Below are 4,714 nucleotides of genomic sequence, written 5' to 3'. Positions count from 1 at the left end.
TGTGCTGGGAATGAATAGTGTGGCTAGTGAAATTTTGCTTCTCTCATTTGTAAAAAAATACTGCCACTTTTCACTTTTGCATGTTTCCAATCAAGATAGGTGCAAAGTCACACTTTTTCCCAGAAGTCAAACAGGCCAGAGTGTACAATAGCAATTAAATATTGCGTATGCATATGACTAATTAATTAGTGCCATGGGGAAACATATGTTTTAGCTTCTTCCTGGAGCCAATTACCACAACGCCTATGTTCTAATGCAGAATGAGAAGCAGCCCCATGCTGAAATAGGAGTGTGTTGCAAAACAACATGACAAAGAAGGAAGGAAGTATGTGCTGACCAAGCCAATGGGTACAGCTACAACAAAGGAAAAAAAGTATCTAGGAAACTTCTGCACTGAAAGAAAAGCTCAGGTTGCCTCCAAGGGACAGCTTCAGATCATAGGTGCATAACTTTTTAATTAATGTACAATGCTTAAACATATTCAGCCCATGGTGGAAACAATATATGCATATATATATATATATATATATATTTGGAATATAGATAAGTTTTGATACTTCTGTTTTTGCTTTGTTTGAGTTCATATTCCTATTTATAGTGTCACTTTAATTCACTCCATGCTCAGTCCTGAACCGTGCTTTACATGGTTGCCTTTGCAGCCTCAAAACATCTCCTTCCTCCTGAGAAGGAATCTGAGAAAAACTGAGCAAATGTTTTATTCAGCATCAATATTAAGATATGCATTGGGCTTCTGGCCAGGATGCTTTTAAAGAGTCAGTAAGTATGCAAGTCTAAGCTCACCAGCTGACCCAGGGGCTGGGGTTTACTCTCTTCTGCACTTCCCAAAGACAGCAGAGACTTCCCAATTCTTTCTTGCTTTTAGAAGATGCAGAGGTGGTCCCTTTGCCAGTCTTTATTCTGCCCATATTTCATTATCCTTGGAATCTTGTGTCCTTGAAAGATGCTCCTTATAAAAGAAGCAGAGTTGCAGAAGTTGGGTACAATTATGTGTCTTGGTTATATTTGCCATGTAAATTATTTTTCGAGCAGGATTAAAATCAGCATGCTCTCAGTCATTGAGAATGTGGACAGAGTTCAGCTGAAGCTAGGTAACCAAATACTGACAGAAACTTTGTGCCATATTCATTGGATATTTGCACAAGCTGGGATTATGTCAGTAACAATGGCACACATTTGTAAGTTAAACACAGGAATGACTCCTAGCAAATGACAGAGTGACACTGGTAGTGCCTTCTAACTCTGTGATTTGCTTCCAAATTAGGTATTTTCTTACCCAGCTCCTTACATGAAGAGGTGCCAAGTGCAAATATATTTAAAATAAATAAATCTCTTCAGAATTCTTTATGCTTCCATTTCCACTTGCATGAAGATACCTCACCAAAGACATTGCTACTCTAAGATACTTCTTTCAGACCTAACTGAACAGGATTAAAGAAAACCTGTAGCATGGCTTTATGGCAAGAATATTCATGAATACAAATCTATAGTTTGCTCACACCTAGCATAATCCAGGTACACATTTTTCCTGCTCATTCATTCATGGAAAATGTAACAAAGATGAAAATCCCATATAGAAGCATGGTTTTTATATTTGACCATCTGTGCTTCTTGCTGCCAAGAAAATGTCCTTTGCCTTTGCTCCTATCATTTTATTGACACTCTTGGCAGGTGGGACTTTTATGACCATTTTATTATTTTACCTACTTTTAGTCCTTTACTCCTCTTTAGGCCCTCTTAGATGGATGTATTTAAAGAATATGCCCTCCTATTTCCTGCTGCTTTCTTGCAACAGAGCATTTTGCTCACTCATTTTGTTCCTCATCATGACAGATGCTGTCCCCTCTGGCTTTTCTGCTTCCACCTTGTGGCTTGTAAAGATTGCTGCTTTAAACTTGAGAGCTCCTCTTTTCTCCCCCACCTCCTGTGCCTTAACTTTGGGACTCTGTTTATCCAGTAGCAAGCCTGCTGAAGCTGTGGATCTCCAGGGATCACCCTGCTGCATTAGCAGTCATCTTCATGTTTGCTCATGGCAACTGTGCTGGTTTCAGCTGGAATGTGGCTCTGCCCCAATCTCCCTGCCAAAAAGGGCGGCAACTTGGTCACAGCTGAAAGAGCCAGTACAAAGAAGGAAAGAAGGACTGGCCATCAGTGTCTAGAATTGACACTTTCTTCTCTTTCTGGGTTTGTGGAGGGTGTTTCTATGTTTTTGTGAGCACAACCCTCCTGGATAAGCCAGAGGAAGCCCAGCTCAGACAGTGACCAGTTCTTCCCAGCGAAGATACTCATCTTTCTGGTGGGGACCTCTCTTCTCCAAAGGAGGGGTCTCTGGATGTGTCCCAAGCAGCAAGTCACTGTCTAATTCCCACCCTGCCCTTCCAAGGACAGACAAGGACGCCTGATGGCTTCTGAGGGCTGGCTTTGCTCGTGCTCTGCCAGTGGTCAGCCCAGGTGTGGTGCTGGGCAGATTTTGAGTCTGACCAAGCTGCACTGGGTAAGATCAGTGCCCACCTGGAAGTCCGATCCTTAAGGTCAAGCTCTGAGACATCCCCACCCCCTGGCTTTTCATGTGCTAAGTTCTGCTAATTATGCACTTCAGCTTTCATTTTTACTTCCAAACTTCATTGGCAGGGCACTGCCTTGTGCATTTTAAGATAAGCCTCAAGAAGGTATTAATAACACTACATGGAGATGCTGGACGTAATCAGCAAAGGTCTTGGCTTTCTTTCAAAGAATAAAAATTCAGTTTTGATCCAAACCCACAGCTGGTACTTACAAAATCATCATGAAAAAGTTGCCCAAGCTCTGATCCATATACATTCTGGTTCTGTTTCTTGGTACATCTGTAATCAGAGGGATGTAACAAATGGGTAAACAATTTGTCATATCTTTAATAAATTGGACAAAAGAAAAATCAAGATCATGTTCCAAACCCATTTAACAAAAACTCATCAAATTATTTAGTGTAATTGTGGTCTCCTGGATCTTGATTTGTTGCCAGACTATATTATTTAATGCACTCAGAAATGAAGAATTGGTATTCCAGTGGCACAATGTATCAGAGCAACATCAAAGACATTTATAGCTTTGTGTGACTGAGCTGCACATGAGTCTTAGGAAAATATTCTGTTTAAACACATTTAGTTGTGGGGTTTTTTTCATATTGAGCATTATCAGGGATAACAATATTTCATTGGAGGCAGATGACTATCCAGAAACATAATTAATCATGATTATTTATGCCATACCTAATTATCAGGAAATAGCCCCAGGGATACTCTTCAGTTATATTTCAGAACCTTCAGAGTATAATTACTTTGCTTTGTATTAAATATTCTTTCCATACTCTTGAAGAAGTTTAGAATGTATTTATAAAAAATAAGGTCACAAGAATAGAAATAAATAATGTGTAAGCAAATAATGAAAATATGTGCATTTGGGGAACTTCTGAGTTATTATGAGGAAGTACAATAATTTAATTCTTTTCATAATTAGGTAAAAGAAATAGCTTTCTACTGCATTTTTTAATATGTGAGCACACTAGCATAACAGCAAGGACTTTAAACCATAGACCTTTTAAAATTCTGTTAATGTGGTGCAAAGTGGATTAAAAGTTGGAAAAAAATACAATGCTACCTAAGGGTCTGAATTCTCAAAGACTATTCATTTGTAAATTTTGAAACTTATTTTTCCATGAGGACCTTTCATATTCTAAGGAGTTTTATAGCTTCTGGTGTTGCTGCAAAAATATTTAGATGCATTTCTGTCTTATTATTTATAACCCATTGTGTATAATTAAAAACATTTAATAGGAGTTGTAAAATTAGGTAGGCAATGTACATGAGTGTGTATGTCTGTAATTTACATTCCTGGTTGTTAACAATATTGAATACCTTTATAACGAAGAAAGGATAAGATTCAATATAAGACTTCAAAACATGCACACACTTGTGGACCTAAGCTATAATTTTATTGAAGGGCATACCACACAACAAAGTCATTCCTGTATAAATGAAAACCTGGACATTTATCTTTACTTTTTTTTTCTTCCCTGTTTTCTTTTTTTTTCCTTTTTTTTTTTTTTTTATAAAAAGACAACATTTTTTCAGCACCGCTATAGCCAGAGGCTGTTTTTGGGAACATGGCTCTTGTGTAACAGATTTGCAGAGCTATGCTGGAATGCATGTCATTATACTGTCTGGGTGAGTAGGCTGGGGGAGATGGGCTGGCTTTGGGGATGTCTTTTTTGTTTTTTTTCTTGGGTCACGCTTAGGAAAGTTATGTGTGTCCAGGCAGAACCTTTAGTTATTTTACTAGCTGGCAGAATATGAGCTTGGAGGTGCTCATTCAGTGCAGCTTTTTGGTGTGTGCCTAATGTTGGAGCTCCTGACCTTGGTTCAGGTGGTCATGGTGACATCTGTGGTTAAACAAAGCACCAAAAGCCTCAGCACAGCTCCTGCTGCCTTCAGGGAACTGCCCAGGAGCTGTCACGGGGTGGGTGCTGATCTCTGGGGTCAGGCAGGAGGGCTTTAGGGTCTCTGTAGTTTCACTCCTCAGGCCTAATCTCACACAAGTCCCACTGACTTTGGGATCAGGTCTCAATGAAACTCCTGCTGCAGATGGTCTGTGATTCAGCTAACCAGAGGTGAGGTGCTTTGGCAGCCACATCACTGCTGTACTTAATGCCCATACCCTG

General features: G+C 39.5%; 1 long non-coding RNA gene across 3 annotated transcripts in view; it reads left to right on the top strand.

The window, feature by feature from the left end:
- The first annotated feature begins 4,117 nt into the window (after positions 1-4,117).
- LOC107205457 overlaps positions 4,118-4,714 on the top strand; it is an 83,842-nt gene continuing 83,245 nt past the window's right edge. For all 3 annotated transcript variants that reach the window (XR_001521970.3, XR_004499414.1, XR_002001571.2), the window contains exon 1: positions 4,118-4,220. This is a non-coding gene — a long non-coding RNA (uncharacterized LOC107205457). The remainder of the gene's footprint in view (positions 4,221-4,714) is intronic.

The sequence above is a fragment of the Parus major genome, chromosome 1, assembly GCF_001522545.3.
Source record: "Parus major isolate Abel chromosome 1, Parus_major1.1, whole genome shotgun sequence".
NCBI lineage: Eukaryota > Metazoa > Chordata > Aves > Passeriformes > Paridae > Parus > Parus major.
The sequence above is the reverse complement of the archived record's forward strand: the minus strand, read 5'-3'. Positions and strand labels throughout refer to the sequence as shown.